Here is a 16,518-nt window from a genome sequence, read left to right on the forward strand (position 1 = left end):
TGGAACAAAGTGTTTTGTGGTGTTTCAAAAAATAGGTAATTAAAGTATAAGTTTCCAATACCTAGTTTGAATTTTCCACAAGTCAATATTACATTATTTTCTGGGATGGTTATTTAGTGATTTTATTAAATTTTAAAAATAAAGACAAAAATGTATATAAAAAGTGGGGGACAGCTGGGTAGTAGGACTTAGAAAAATCAGAATTTCTTTTCTTTCTTAGAGAAAAATTAGTGGGATTTGATCTTAAAGAGGATGAGTAAATCGCTAATCCGAGTTATTCCCAAATCACGTGAATGATTTCCTAACCTCGTTGGGTTGAGTGATCTTCGAATCACACTTTATGCGTAATCAACAATCTCCACAGAATTTATTTTTTTATTTGTAAGTTTACTTTCTTGAGCTCTACAAAAGATATTCTTTTATTACTTTGTTTACCTCTGGATGGACAAGAAGCCATTTTTTAGACCATCCACATCCAGGAGCGGTGCTAGTATGGAGGCAGTGGGGAAAAGTTCCCCCACTCAATTAATTACAAGCCCCATTTGAGATATGTGTGCGTGTGTGAGAGAGAGAGAGAGAGAGTGAGAGTGAGGGTATGTTAAGAGTGAGGGAAGAGAGAGACTAGAAATTGTGTGTGTGTGTGTGTGAGAGAGAGAGAGAGAGAGAGAGAGGTAAGTTAAGACTGAGGGATAAGAAGAGATAGTATAGTGACAGAACAAGAGATTGTAGGGATTAGGGAGTGAATTTGTGGAGCTTTTAGTAAGGAAAAAAACATATAATCTTCTGAAGAAAGTATGCAATCGGTCGAAGGTGTTCTGCTAGTAATCCCTCCTTATTTTTATCCTTAAATATGATCAAATGCCAAATGGGACACAATGTGAAAAAAAATCCAAATTGACGGCCCTAAGTTGTCAAATTTCATAAAATTTGATGAACAAAGACGTTGAATTGGTGTTGAATTTTTTATTGTCAAATTTTTTTTTCAACGGGTCAAAATTGTCAAATTAATGAAGGGTGGGAGAAATTCGACAACTCTAAACCGTCAAAATTCAGTTTTTAAAATTTGTGGGCCTTGGCCAGTCAATTTTTTCTGTCGAATTTTTCAATTTTCATGTGGTGGGATGCAAAAAACAAAATGTAACATATATAATTTTTCACAAATAGACTTGAATTTGAAATTTGAGAGTTCACTGGCCATTTCCAGAGCCATGGATCAAAGTTAAAAAAGAAAAAATTTGAGAGTTCAGTGGCCATTTCTTGAGCCATGGATCAAAGTTAGAAAAGAAAAACAAGGTTGATTTTTTCTTGTTAGTTTCATCTAGGCCATGAACTCTAGAAGATGTGTTATTTTGCTAATTTGGGAATCCATTTGAGCCCAAGAAACCCTAACATGTCAAATCTTTCCAAGTTGGTCAGGTTAGCCTAACCCTTAAGAAAATAAATGAAAGTAATTTAAAACAAATATACATAATTTTTAATAATAAGTTTGATTCTATCTAATCAGTTTGAATTAGAGTTAAAACTCAATCCAATCAATTTAACAAATATTTGGTTGAGTCATCAGTTCAATTATTAAAACATTGATCCAAACACATTTTAACCCATTCTTCCACTCTCTAAACGAAACAACCCCCTTTCAACTTTCAACACTTACACCGAAAGAGAAGAGTTAAACTCAGTATTTAGCCACTTTCTTTCCAACTAACTTCACCAATTTTAGACCCTCTTTGAGAGCTCTAAATTCTGCTTCGTTATTAATTATCGTTCCGAAGAAGAAACTCGTAGCCCGCAACAATTGGCCTTCAGAAGTTCTAGCAATACAACCCTCACTCATCATGCAAGGATTGCCTAGAGTCGAGTCATCCACGTTTAATTTAGTCCATGAAAAGAGAGGTTTAGACCAATAAATCACATTCACCTTAGGAGATTTACTCTCACCCTTTGCAACACCTACTGTCATCAAGCTTCCCCTTTGAACCACCTTATTAAACTCTCTTGAACCAACCACATGAGTATGTTAGAGTCATCACAGACTACCACTAGGGCCGATGGATTTGATTAGGATTTAATTTTAATTAGATTAGGATTCTTTTTATTTTAAGAATTTAATTTAAATTAGAGATTTGAGTAGTTAGTGTTTGAATTTGATTAGGACTTTAATTTAGTATCCTAGTTTAATTAGAGTATCAACTTAGATAAGAATTGGTTAGTGGTTTAGTTCCATTAGGATTTTAAAATATTTTTCTATGTAAGAGACCACATCAATGTGGCTATTGGTGCATGTCCTAATTTTATAGAGAAATAAAATTATATTTTATTGAAAGAGAAATTCTCCATATTCTAATCTTCTTCTTTTCTTGTTAGTTTGATCTAAGTAGAATGCAACCATTGACTATGCAAAAAATTGGACTATGGATTCGAGTTGTTCAAACCACATAACGGGTAATGAGAAGATGCTCATAACCATCCATGCGTATGATGATCAAAATTGTGTGGTTGTGACGGCTGACAACTCACAACATCTGGTAAAACACGTGGGTAATATGGAAATCACAGTGAGATTTGGCAAAGACTGCTTATTACGTGGAGTCTACCATATTCCAAGCATGGAAAAAAAATTATTATATGTTCTATAGATAAATTAGATGGGTTGATATGTCTTGCTCGGGCCCAAATATGTGAAGATCTTTGAGAATGCCAAAGTAGATGACGTCCGTATGATGAAGGGAATGTGGATGAAGTTTATGTACATTATGTCAATTGAAGAAGCATAAGTAGAGAAGACCCGAAAAAATAAGACACCAGATCTTTGACATGCACGGTTAGGGAATGTAGGATACAAAAAGCTTCACGAGATGATAAAATGTGAAATTTTTAGAAGACTATCAAAGCTTGAGTTTCATTCAGACATACTATGTATAGGATGTCAATTTAGCAAGGTGCATCGACTACCCTTTGAATAGTTAGAGTTTCAGTCGAAAGAACCATTAAAGCTAGTGCACATAGATGTGTTTGGCAATGTGAAGTACCCATTGATAAGTGGTAAGCACTACATGATCGCTTTCATCGAAGACAACGATATAAGTTTGAGTGTACTTCTTGAAAGACAAATCTATAGCATTCGAGATGCTTAAGGAATTTTTTGTAGAGGCAGAAACAATAGCTGGTGGACTTAATCTTTAATTAGGTTTGTTAATTAAGTATTTTAGTTTAAGTATAATTTGTCTTACTTAATTATACTAGGATTCATCTCAAAAGTTAGAGTTTAATTAGAAGTTAATTACCAAATTGGATCAGGATTAGGATAAGAAGTTTAGTTCAATTAGGAATTTATTTATTTTTGTTATAAAATCACCCATAAGAGTTGCAATGTGTGCTGATTTTTGTTGTTGAGGATTTTCTCTAAGAATAAATTATTATTTATTTCTCCTCTCCTCTTATTCTTATTTTCTATTGTACGTATGGATTTATTTTTTCTTTACTTGGAAGTATTGAATTGAGCTATTGATAGGATAATCACAGTATTTAACGAATAAGTTGTGGATCCATTGGATAAAGACTTCAACAGAGCAATCTCTCAACCATGACACCAATTTTATATACTCTTTGGAAGTTTTGTATCCATCTTTAAAATAATGAGAGAAGTTGAATAAGTGTTTGTAGGCATCAAAATTTTGAAGACCAAAAATGCCCCTACATTTACATTTAACCTCATTGTCATCAAGGTCATTTTTGTCTTAAGGAGTATAATTATAATCTCACACACCCTATTACCATGTTATTAAATAGTTTTCTAAACTTATGAAAATAACATGTTATTATGTTATATATCATCAATTAATAGCCATTTTTTTGGCACACTTCCCTTTTGGGTTTTTTGAACCAAACATTTGTGAAAATTCCATGAATTTTATGTCAATGGACGAGTCAATGATCTTCATGTTGGTTTGGTGTCTGGGAGCAATAATCTCTCTTTAAGGACTATAAGTGAGGGAGAATCTCAAATGTATCTTTTTATCTTGATTGAGTTCTATACAATGATTCAAAATACGACATACCAATCCAAGGGCTCAAATCATACCAAGAGTTATTTACTTTGAGATTTAACGGTTTGATTTGTTAGATCTTGATTTGACTTGACATAAAGTATTTATTTATTGTATTATGCATGTAATTCACTTGATAGGAATTGTTAAATTTCCAACAATCCAAATTGGAGCTTGTAGACATCCCATTTTACCTAGGCCGAGCTCGAAAATACCAAGAACTTTTTAGAAATGGGCTTGAGCCATGATATTTTTCAAAAGGGCCTCAAAGCCCAATTTTTTAAGCCAAAAGCCTCAAAAGGCCATTTTAATTGAGGATTCCAATCAGACCGTGGGTGACCCAGGGACCAAGCTATTTTTGGCCCAGTCCTGGCCTCACCTACAGACTAGTGTAACTTTTTCTTAGGTCGTAACTCACCCAAGGACCTTTGTAAAGTTGTTCAATCCACTCCTCACCCAAGGACCATGTAGTTATGTAGTAACAAGTCTATCTGTGCTTAAGATTTTCGTAAGGAAATGACTTTCTAAACCTAAGTGACTTATTTCTCATGAAAATCCTTCCTATTTTCCACAATGCCCATGTATTAACCCTCTCATAATTTCCTCATCGAGTTCTTCTAATAATTCACCCATTCTTCTAATCTTGACCTAAAGTCCTCCTAAGTCCCCATATGGGTTGAATTACCTCCTCAACCTCGTCTTGTTAAGACACTACAACATTTTTGATATACAGCGACGGTTTATAGTAGCGGATAATTTTATCCGACGCTATATATACATTTTTTACAGCGGATAATATTATTCGCCTATATAGGTAGACTTTTTTGCAACGGATAATTATATTCGCCGCTATAGGGACCCTGACATATCCACACTTCATCCTTCCTGCTTATTCAGTGCATATAGCAGCGGATTAATATATCCGCCACTAAAAAATAACCTTTTTTTATATAAAAAGTTATATTTAGTGAGTCTTTAGTAATTTTTTTTTTTAAAATTGAATCTAGCAACGGATTAATATATCTGTCACTAAAAAATCAATTTTTTTATATAAAAATTATGTTTAATGAGTCTTTTTATCATATTTTTAAAAAGAAATTGAATATAGCAGCGGATTATTATATCCGCCACTAAAAAATCAAAATTTTTTTAATATAAAAAATTATATCTAGTAAATTCTGTTTATCAATTTTTTTAATTGAATATAGCAGCGGATTAGTAAATCCGCCACTAAAAATCATTTTTTTTTAATGTAAAAAATTATGTTTAGTGAGTTTTTCTCTTTATCAAAAATTTTTAAATTGAATAACAGTAGCGGAATATATGTTCCGCTGCGGCAGAATTAATTTTTCTACTCTTAATGATTTATTACGTCGATTTATAGCAGCGGATTTATATTTCTACTACAGTAGGTGCGTTTTTCTGTAGCGGTTAAATTGATCCGCGGCTAAACTTAACCATTTAAAACATTTGTTGCAGCGGAAAATATAATCCGCCTCTAAAAGTTTCTAAATGAAAACAGAACAGTGCGCGAATTTCCCTCTTCCCTTTCATTTTCAGATGTTTTCCTTCCAAGGGTGAACCATTAGTCTGTAGGAAACCGACGATCCATGAGCATTTACCCATTCATGAACCGAGCAAACTTCCAACTCTTTGTTGACTAAAGGGTCCAGCTTTACCTTTCAAGAACATTAGGATTTAAACCTCAGTAGGTAGTCGTCCTTCCCGTGCTTAACCTTCAAGGGTTAAAGCCATTCTAGGATTTCGATCTTGCCATAATCGTCTTCATGGAAGTAGACATGGAGACCTCTCCAAGCTATTTTGATCCAGAAGACCTAATGTGCAGGAAACAACATTTTGCTTCAAACATTTCGCCTCACCAAAAAAATTCATCTTCGAAGCTCTTTTATGATGGACGAAACATTTATATAAGACCAAATGCATCACTTTTTCTCGAAGAAATCAAACAAGAGGTCGAGAATTTGGAATCCAATGGGTTGGAAGGAACACCAGCTAAGCCACTCAAAAGGTGATCTTCCGTTGACGATGGTGTGGTTGATTCGATTCGAAGAATAGGAAGCCCGTCGCTAAAATCATTCAAGAGTGAAGATGAAGCGTCAGTGACAGATGGTGTAGAATCAACATTTGCGTTATTTGCATCATTGCTTGACTCTGCTCTTCAAGGTGATCGAAGTTCAAATTGAATTTGATTTTATTCTAGAATGCTAAAGAAAATTTAGTCTTTTACATAATTTTATTTACTACACTATATTTATTGTGATTCGGGTTTTAAAGAATTGTGTACCAATTGATACCCATGTGAAGTTTGCGAGTGATTCATTTGAATTTGACTTGACTTCTCATACTGTTGACTCAAATAGGCGTAGTTGGCTTGAAAATAGTTCCGATTGTACTAGGTAGTATGATTTAGGAGCTAGAATTCATTGAAACTTTAGTCCTCGACTTTCACTTTTGTTTCAAATCCGACACGTTTCATTTAAATGTATTATACCCATCAAAAATAAAATCAGAAAATAGAATTTTGTGGGGGTTGGTTGTAAGGCAAACATAATGGTATGTCACAAATCAGTCAAAGGTCATTTACGTTTAAACAAAGTTCTAAGTTTTTATTCCTCATTTTAAAAAATTTCAAAGATAACTTGAGTGCTTGTGCGATTTTTTTGAATATTTTCTTTTTAAAATAACATATTTTCTAGGAACAAGATTTCACCTCCTAATTGCTAAGAATGGTCAGTTCTACCGAAGTTTTAAGTTGAAACTAAACATCATGTTTGAGATTGTGAGAAGTGTGGATGTTCACTTTAATACCTCTAAGGGGCTTTATCTGTGATATTCCAGTTTACTCACATTTTTACCATTGACAACTTTCACCCTACTAAACTAATTGATCTCATTGGACTCTTTTCATTTTTGTACTTTTTCAGTTCTAACCTTTTGATTTTATTTTGATTTTTTTTTTCACATCTTCTGCTTTTTATTTTCTCAATTTTTCCGTACTTCACTATTTTCTGGTGTTCTTTTTATAAAAAATAGGTAGCCTTTTTCAAGGTATCCAGTCTAATCGTATGGTTACTGTCCAAGTCATATTAACCCTAATTCTATTTTTCTTCTAATCAACTAACCAAATGACAACGAAGTCATAGTTCACTAAATTAGGTTTCCCCTAACACTCTAAACAAAGAAGATAGTCAATTCTAGTTTTTTTTTCCAATTGCTCAATCAAAAGTAAATTTTTCAAAGTAATTTTTTTATGATTTTCTTAATGAGGAACAACCAAAAAGAACTTATAATTAAATGTTAAGACATGAGCCAGATATTTGAAATTCATATGTAAAAAGTACATACAAAGATTTTGAAGAAAATATTTTGAAAGTGTTAAATATTTTTGAATTTTTTTTTGTAAAACATAAAATTAAACTAGAATGAAATATGAAACTAAACTAAAATGATATGCAATGTACTTGTGAGTTAATCTAATACCCCCAAACCTAAATGAAATATTGTCATCAATATACACGCCGTAAGAAAAGAGAGAAAAATGTTAGATCACACCTGAAACGGATTGGGCATTAATGTGCAAAATCTTGTTACAACTGATATGAAAAAATTGAAAGTTATAAAAATTATAATTTCTGCAATAGTTTTGCATAAATAAAATCCTACCTAAGAATTAAGAAACAACCTAAAATTGTTCTAATCTAATAATGAAACCCATCATAATCTAGATCCGAACTTTCAATGACTTGTACCTTCTTCTCCTCAATATAGGCCAACATCTATCTTTATTACTCAATCAACAATTGCTGACCAGTCTGCAGTCCTAATATCGCTGATTGATTGGTTTGGTTTAGAGTTGTCGTGAAGAAGAAGAGAGTAAGAAAAGGATTAGGGTTGGAGTTTTTATTTATTTATTTATTTGAGAAAGTTTATTTTCTAACTACACTACTTATTAAAATAAAAAACACATTGGTTGCCTCCTAAGCAATGCTAAGTTTAATGTCTTTAGCAGGACCTATCAAAAGGTCTGATTTTTAGGAATTTTCTTAACATCTAATTTGATAGACATGACAATCGATTTCCCACCCCAAATGATAAGTAGACAGATTTTGATCATCGTTGAGATATGAAATAATTTTTTAAAATGATCAACATCCCTCATGTATTCTCAGTTCTTAGTGTTATCACCTTTTCGAAACAGTTCTTAACTATCGTATTTCCTAAGAGAATGGAAGTTATAAGACAAGTAGGGTCTTTACAATCTTCTGAAAGGATAGGCTGGATGGGGTACAAAGTTAGATCAATAGTGGTCAAAATTGGTGTGACTAACAAATTAAAGTTCATCTTTGGTTCTTCCTGAATAACAGTTTCCTCTTATGGTGGATCAATTTTCTTAGCCAAATTTGTACAATTTATTAGCTCATTGGGAATTTGAAACATTGGTTGGCTCTAGAGGGTTATCTTATTTGAAAATTGACCATTCTCTTTTTTTTCTAAGGGCACAGTAAGTTGACCTAGTTGGACTTCCATCATTGCTTCAGTTGGAACTGTAACCTCATTGATTTGAATTTGAATTTCAATTGAGAAAGGATTATCAATTATTGATAGACAATCATCAAAATCTTCAAAAGAGTAGAACTTGTCACTAAGGTTATTTTGAAAGAATGGTGAATTTTTTGGGATGGAGATATCCTCATTTTCGAATTTATCAAAATTTCCTTCTTCTAAAGATAGTGCTAGGTGACTCAATTGAGTTCCTATGCTGGCTAAGGCTTAACCTATGTCCTATTGTTGTTGATGGAGATGTTGTTGTTGATTTAACAACTCAGTCATCAAGGACTCTAATGATAAAGTTGGAGGAGAGGACAAAAATGAGTCATTGAATGTTGACTATGGTTCTATAGCTTTATATTTGGAAAAATATTGAGAATCATAGGATTGTTGGGAAATTATGGTTGGATTCATCTTTAAGATGTCGTGTATATAAAAATCTTCATAGTTACCAAACTGACTACCTTGAGTGAACTCATTTTGACACGGTATGGTATCCGAGGGAAATCAATTATCTATGTGGTATGGTTGGTCGAACGAATTAGGTGTCAACATCCAATAAGAATTTTGAGAATGATGCATATTGGCTTGCGTAGCACGAAACATAAGTAGACTCGGACAACATTAGAAAGATGACCATAATTATCACATAGGACGCATGGTATCCAAAATTCTCTACTAAACTCAATGATAATGGAAATCACACAATCGATCAAACAATTATGAAAAAAAAAGACTGGACCTAAATAGGTTGCCTAAAGCTAGACAGCTCCTAATTGGGTAGAAATAACACAACTAGCCTTCCAGCTCGATTTCTATAAAGTCAATTTTGAATCATTCGGATTTCCAGATCAGAGGTGGTGTACAATGCATAAACGAGGACACTCTTAAATCACCTTCCTTTCTTGAATAAACTGAATCTATCCCCTCAAAGGGCAAGATCTTACTAGATACAAAAGATGACCAAGAAGCGCATTTGGCATAACTTAAAACAAAATTTCTCCTGTTGAGCTCGTGGGCCCTATAGTCAAATCTAATTGATTTTATTTAATTTGATTAGATAACTAGTGAGTTGATTATCCTAATTAGAGCAAGGAATTGGTAATGACTTCCAATCCTTATCTTATCATGTTATCCCTAGGAGAGGGGTGCTCTTTACTACTTAATTAACTATTTCAAGTGTGTGCAAATTGGAAAAATAACACACAAAGGCAAGGAGTAACCCACTAACGTGGAGAGACGTAGGTGTTTGGAGATTACCTCCCGTGTTAAATAGGGTGAAGATGGTTTGAGTCGATTTAGGTCACCAACTCCAATTTTAGTATGCGGACCTAAGGAGCCGTGACGGTATTGTCTACCCGTCGTCCTTCCTTAGTCTATTACAATCCAAGCCTTCTTGGATAATTAAAAAAAAATTACAAGGAATCCTATACAAGAGTTTCTAAAACAAAAAAAAATAAACCTAACCAAAGATTAAAGAAAATTGAAAGGAAAGAAGAAACAAATGTTCACCTACAAGGAGCAAAACATAAATGTTAACAAAAATGATAGTAAACAGAATCTGACTTACTAAAATTTTATTGACTTTGTCGCATTTTATAAAAAATTTCGTTTTACCCTAAATCGATATACTATAATAGTTAATCAAAGATCGAAGTAGAAAGTTACAGTCAGTTTAAGTTCTGCTGTCTAAGGTGAAAAAACAAACGGGAATGACTTTTTTTTTTCTTTTTTCAATGTTTTTTTCTTCTTTTTTCTCTCTTAAAACCTCAAGAACACTTGAACTTACAGAAAGAAATCAAAATAAAAAATAAAAATGAAAGAAATGAATTTTAAATCAAAACTTATCACAACTACCATTATCTTTCCCCGGCAGCATCCTCAAAATTCTGATGAGACTATTATTGTTCTTCTCACCGGAGTTAATATTAATCTTAATTTACTTTACTTGTAGGGTAAGTAGGGAATCGAACCCAAGAGAAAGGAGGAGTAGAGTTAAGCTAAGAGGATAAAATTCAAATTAATTAAAAGGAATTAAAACTATTTTTCTTTGTATTTTTGAACTTATATGAAAATGTAAAATTGCTAGAAAATGAACTAAAGTAAATGAAATTAAAAATAAGTTAACTTATGAAATTAAAGCACCATTGAAGGTGGATCTACCTTGAACATGTTGATGAGTAATTTCTAATCTCTAGTCTTTTTATAACTTAATCATAAGGGTTTGGTGTTAGCTCCTTAGATCGAAAAGTTTAGCAAATGAATCACATGAGAGACATAAACAAAGTAGAATTCTTTAAAATTTTTTTACTACCGATTATCTAGTTTAAGTATACTTTATCTTGATCTAATCTAAGCATAAAGTATCTATATTAAAAATAAAAGGTGCTAGAAATTTTAAAAAGTCCTCATAAGTATTTTAATTAAAAGAAATGCATGAAATTAGAAACAACATAAGAACTTACTATAGGCTTTTCCACTCTCCAATAGAGGGGAGCTTATCCTAATATCATTGCAAGAAAGAAAAGATAAGAGATGAAAGAAATTTTCTTTATTTCATGGAGAAACTTACAAATTCTTCTTCTTCTACTTCTTACAAGACTATTTATCTAAAAGAAAATAACTAGAAGATAAAAATACAAAAAAAAATAAGAGAATAGACTAAGAGTCTTAGATTAAAGGAGTCTTGGATAAGAGAATCAAAAGGGAAAGGAGGAGAACCTTTAGATATTGAAACTCTATTTATATAAAAAAAAATGTGTGTAGAAAGGTCTAAAAGTAGCCTCCACTTTTCTTTGTACAAAAAGATAAAAGATGAGAACATGAGTTAAGGATTAGGGCATTCCAAAGTGGGCCCAAATATTTTTGTCTTGAGATTTTGATTTTAAAATATTGATTTTCTACACAAAGAACACACGTAATTAGATTTTTCTACTAAATGAATTTATTTATATATAATTAAGCCTAATTAATATGCAACATAATGTTTTGAGGCTTATCATGATTATTACCTTAATACGGATAAATAGTAACAAAAATAAAGTTAAATGTTTGAAAAAATGTGCGTATAATTCAATGTTTTGAGACACTCATCAATTAGTCTTATCTATATTTTAGACATGGATTAAGATTATGGATCGAATTAAAAGAATTGATTTTTCACCATGTTCAGAAATACAATCGAGAATAATTGATCTATATGTTTATGACGATAAAATGGAAAATCAATTTGTTTTTTTTTCAATATAAAGGTCCAAAAGAAGGATTGTTGAAATCCACATCACACAAACATGATGTAGGCACAATGGGGTCTTGATCCCCATATATAATAAAACTCGTAAAACAACATGGGAAGAAGTGGAGAAAATCCGTAATGTGAATAGGATTGGGTTGGCCCATATGGGCTGAACCTAATTCAATGTGATCAAGTTTTAGGTTTGGTCCATGTGGGTTGAATCCTACCTGATCCAATGAAGTTTGGGTATTCGATTTAGTCCACATTGGCGTAATCGAACCCATTTATTGAAAAGTTTTTTTTTGGGTCTAGGCATAGATCAAATTCAAATTACATGTCAATATAGTGAGTTGGTTTGGGCCTAATAATATCAAAACCATAGGTTCAAGGAAAACTTTTGTTCATTTCTTTATGGACCGTCATATGCACACCATCACTATAAAGGTAAATCTAGATTTAAATCTAGGCCCTATACATGTCTAGATCTAAAAGAGGCTCGATGATGGAGTTTATCCAACATGGCCCAAACTTATGGTACATGTGAAGCTCAGCAACTCCATTCGGCACGGTTCAATTGAATGAGCAAACAATCTATTTGTTCTTAGGTAAAGAGGGGTAGAACTGAGCAACATAACCAAACTAACTGTCATGTTATGTTCGTTTAAAAAAGTATCTCGAGATTTTAGGAAGGATTGATCGTATCAATCACAATCTTCCCTAATAGAGAGATTTTGTTTTTATTTTATAGGATCTTTCCTTTAGTCACCCGAAGGACTTAGAAGAAAATAAATACAAATCCTCAGGAACAGGAAAAGGAACGTCATATTAGAATAAGCAATTGAGGAAAGGAGAGAACTTATAAATAGGAAAAAAGATCTCGAAGGATGGGACTTTGGGGCAGGTTTTAAAGGAAGAGCTTTATTTATTATTCTCTGCAACTTCAGCTCTAACTTGAGTGTTGGAGTGTATTTGATAGGTACCACAAGGTACCCCCAACATGTTCATGAGGAAGGAGGACCCATCAAGAAGGTTTGAGTTGTTCAAGGTAAATCAACGACAAAGCCTCTACAATCTCTTGTGTTTTTTAGTGAGTCTAATGTTTTTGTAATTTTACGTTTGTAACATATATGTATACTAGAGTAGAAAAAATAAAGTTCAGGGTTAATTTTTTTTTTTTGAGGTTAAGAGCTAAAAGATGAAAAATAATAAAATGAATTGAAAGAGTAAAAAAGAATATAATAAAGATAGAGGGATGAAAATAAAGTTGAAGGGTTAAAGAGAATAAACCATTAAGTGATTAAAGTAGGTCCCACACAAAGTTTTATCCCCTTTAACTGTAGCAATCCAATTATGTTTTAGTATATAGATCAATACCTAAGCCGAACCATAAGTTAAAGCCCATGTGTAGATATGCATTTTGTAGAATCCAAAAAAGTACAAAATGTGTAATGTTAAAAGAGAGTTGTTTTGGCAGAGTTTTTTGTTGCTTGGAATACCTAAAATTTCCTTTTCTTTTGAGCCCTCTATGTGAGGGAAGAGGTTTTATAAGATTTTAGGTAATTGATGAGAAATGCGAAGTAATCTAAGCCTTTGATTATAACCAAAGGCGAATTGATTTCAGATCTAGACCATTCAAAGTAGGTCAGGGATCATTCAGGTTTTCAATGGTATGAACCTAAAATCCGAACTTGGCCCTCTAATATATTAGAACTGGCTTAGAATAGCAAAATTTTGAATTGCGATTGTTTATATTATCCAAAGTTCAAACCTAGATATCTTATGGGCTAGGTTGCATGCCAATCCGACCTATAAGGTCCAGATCAGATCTGGACCAAACTTGTACCAATCCCATGAGGATTGGATCGGACCAAGAACTGATTCAATAAGCATTAGATCATATTTTTATTGGATCTTAATATTAGGATCCAAACCTGATCCGATGAAAATTTAATTGGCTCTAGATCGGGACAAACTGAGTTTTCTATACAAAATCTAGATTAATTTCATATATTTAAACAACACATCCAATGTAATTTTATACTTTTTCACATTTTATTCAAGACATGGTTGATCCAAAATCAATTCGACAAGATATGGGACCCAATCCTTATTAAAATCAAAATATTATATTAAAAGTTATCAAATTGGAATGGATTGGATTCCAGGTCTGATCCAATCCATTGATCGTCATGCCTTAGGTGCCAAACAAGCAGTGAAGTTTGATATAGATACAATAGATTGTGGACCAATATTAAAGGAGTTGTGTAACTTTACCAAACTTTACACTCCTTGATTTTATTTTTTATTTTTTATTTGCATGTCACTCTTCTCAGGTCGAGTAGCCCATAAATCTTTAGCCCACATCCTGGGAACCAATTATGTCACACCCCAAAACTCGAGACTCATGACCCAACCCATTATCAATGGTCCATTTCACAAATCTGAACCTTGGGGGTTGAATGGGAAAATTTTAAAGACTAATACACTGTATACGAATTATTCAAGACAATGAAATATCCAACGTTTCAACGATATATATATTTGACACACCTTCACTCAAAAATTCATAACTCGATCAATTTAAAATCATTTTTTGAAACATTATAGCAATTACATAAGAAGATTCAATTACTCACTATCTAAGAATATTACATTTTATAAAATTCATGTTTTTATTTCCTTAAAACTTAGTAGAATATTGAGATTCCTTTTATTTATCAGAATTGAGAATTACGGTAATGAACTTCAAAAATTCATCTTTGAATTATTTATAATTGAAACTTAATGATTTTGGAATCTATAGAAAGTGTGAACATGAGATTTTTGTTTTCAAATATATCTCTCACTTTGGGTTTGGAGTCACCACCAATTTTTTTATACAAAAAGGTGTGAATGGTCACCTAAAAATTAGTTTTTGAAAATCATTTTTTATTAGTGACTCTCATATAGATAGGGTGCATTGGTTCACCCCAAATCTAGGTAAGGAGGTCCATATTAGGGAATAGGGAAGGTGTTAGGCACCCCATTCCCTCCATCATCAGTGATAACCTCGGATTCGATCTATTTTGAAGAAAAAAAATTGGAAAAAACTGATTTGTGCCCTCAAGTGCGAGGGACTTTGATTTTGACTTAAACTGTTGAGGGCCTCCTTATTGAGAAATGGGCCTTTATGTGGTTCCAACCTTTTGTGGTGTGTGCACAAGTGTAAGAAGAATGAAAGAAGTAAAATAGGAGAAATATAAGGGAGATAAGGAGAATTATTTATTCATCTTTTTATCCAAAAAAACCCACCTTGTTATTGATTTGACATTATTTGACCTTCAAAAGATGATTCTTATTTGACTTGTCTTAGTTTAGATGAGAGTGAATAGAGGGTTGAGAGTGAGTAGTGAGTTGAAAGTAAAAAGAGTTGAGAGAGTTCAAGTATTTTTTCTTGTTGGGGTTATTTTTTGCATAAGAAAAGGAATTTTTTTTGACTATGGGGGGTTTTATAAGATTTTGGGATTTATTTTTAGGGATAGGATGGGGTGAAATGATGAGAAAGGGTAGAATGATGTGAGGTTTGTGAGAGAGGGGTGTGTAAATTGAGGGTGGTGGAAGAGTATTTATGGAAGGAGGTTTAAAAGGGTCATTTGTAACCCAAATGGGTTGGATCCTTTATCCCATTTGAGTGGACTATTAGGTAAGGTGAAGATAAGTGGTGTTTGATCGAGAAAATGGGGGTGTAAGAGGGTGGTATGTTTATTGAGTGTAAAGTGAGTTAAATGGAGTCAATTTTGATTAAAAGAATAGGTTGTGTAAGGGATTAGGTGATTAGATTTTGGGAGGGTGAAGAATGTGCTGACATGTGTCCAAAAGGTGTGGAAATGAATTGTTTAGATAAGTTGATTAAAGAGAAAGAGTGTGGATATGGCTTGTAAGGATGAATTTGTAAAGAATGATGAGGGTAGCTTAGAAAAAGGTGTGGGATGAGATGTGGGTAGATGATTTTTTAAAGAAATGTGATGGGGGTAGGTATTTGAATGAAGGAGGTAAGTTGAGGTGGTGACATGTGTCTCACTTTGATGATCTTAGGTGATTGATTGTGATTTTTGGGCTAGGGTATGTTGTTTGGGTAGTGGATTGAATAAGTGTGGTAATGGGTTTTAAGTTCAATAGGCCTAAGTCATGGGTTAAGTAAGCATAGAAATGGGTTGAGTTGAGTTGGACTCGGGTTGGGTAGGGTTGAGAAGAGATGATGAAGTAGAGGATGTATGTTTCTGGCCCATGGGCCATATAGGAAGGACATTAAGCCATTTGTTTTAAAAAAAAATTCTTTTGAAGGTTTGGGCTTTGAGGCCTATTCTAATTTTTATGGATATTGAGATATTTTGCATCGAGGACCCATCCAAATTTAGGTGTTTACAACTACCCACCTTTGCAGGAATTACGTGCAAAGAATAGACGAAATCCTTATTTGTACAAGCTTGACAATTTTGCTTAAACAAGTTTTGAAAACACCAATTAGGTTTGATGGATTTGATAACAAAAAATAGTTACCCAAGCATGGGGTCTGACAGGGTTAGCCTTTTGATTTTCTCGACCTCGTGGTGCAAAGCTCATTTGAAATCTCAGATTTGTGATAGTTTGGTATAAGAACTTTGAAACAAGAGTTTTCTAATGATTCTT

The sequence above is a fragment of the Akebia trifoliata genome, chromosome 7, assembly GCF_017979445.1.
Source record: "Akebia trifoliata isolate Shusen 1 chromosome 7, ASM1797944v1, whole genome shotgun sequence".
Classification (NCBI taxonomy): Eukaryota; Viridiplantae; Streptophyta; class Magnoliopsida; order Ranunculales; family Lardizabalaceae; genus Akebia; species Akebia trifoliata.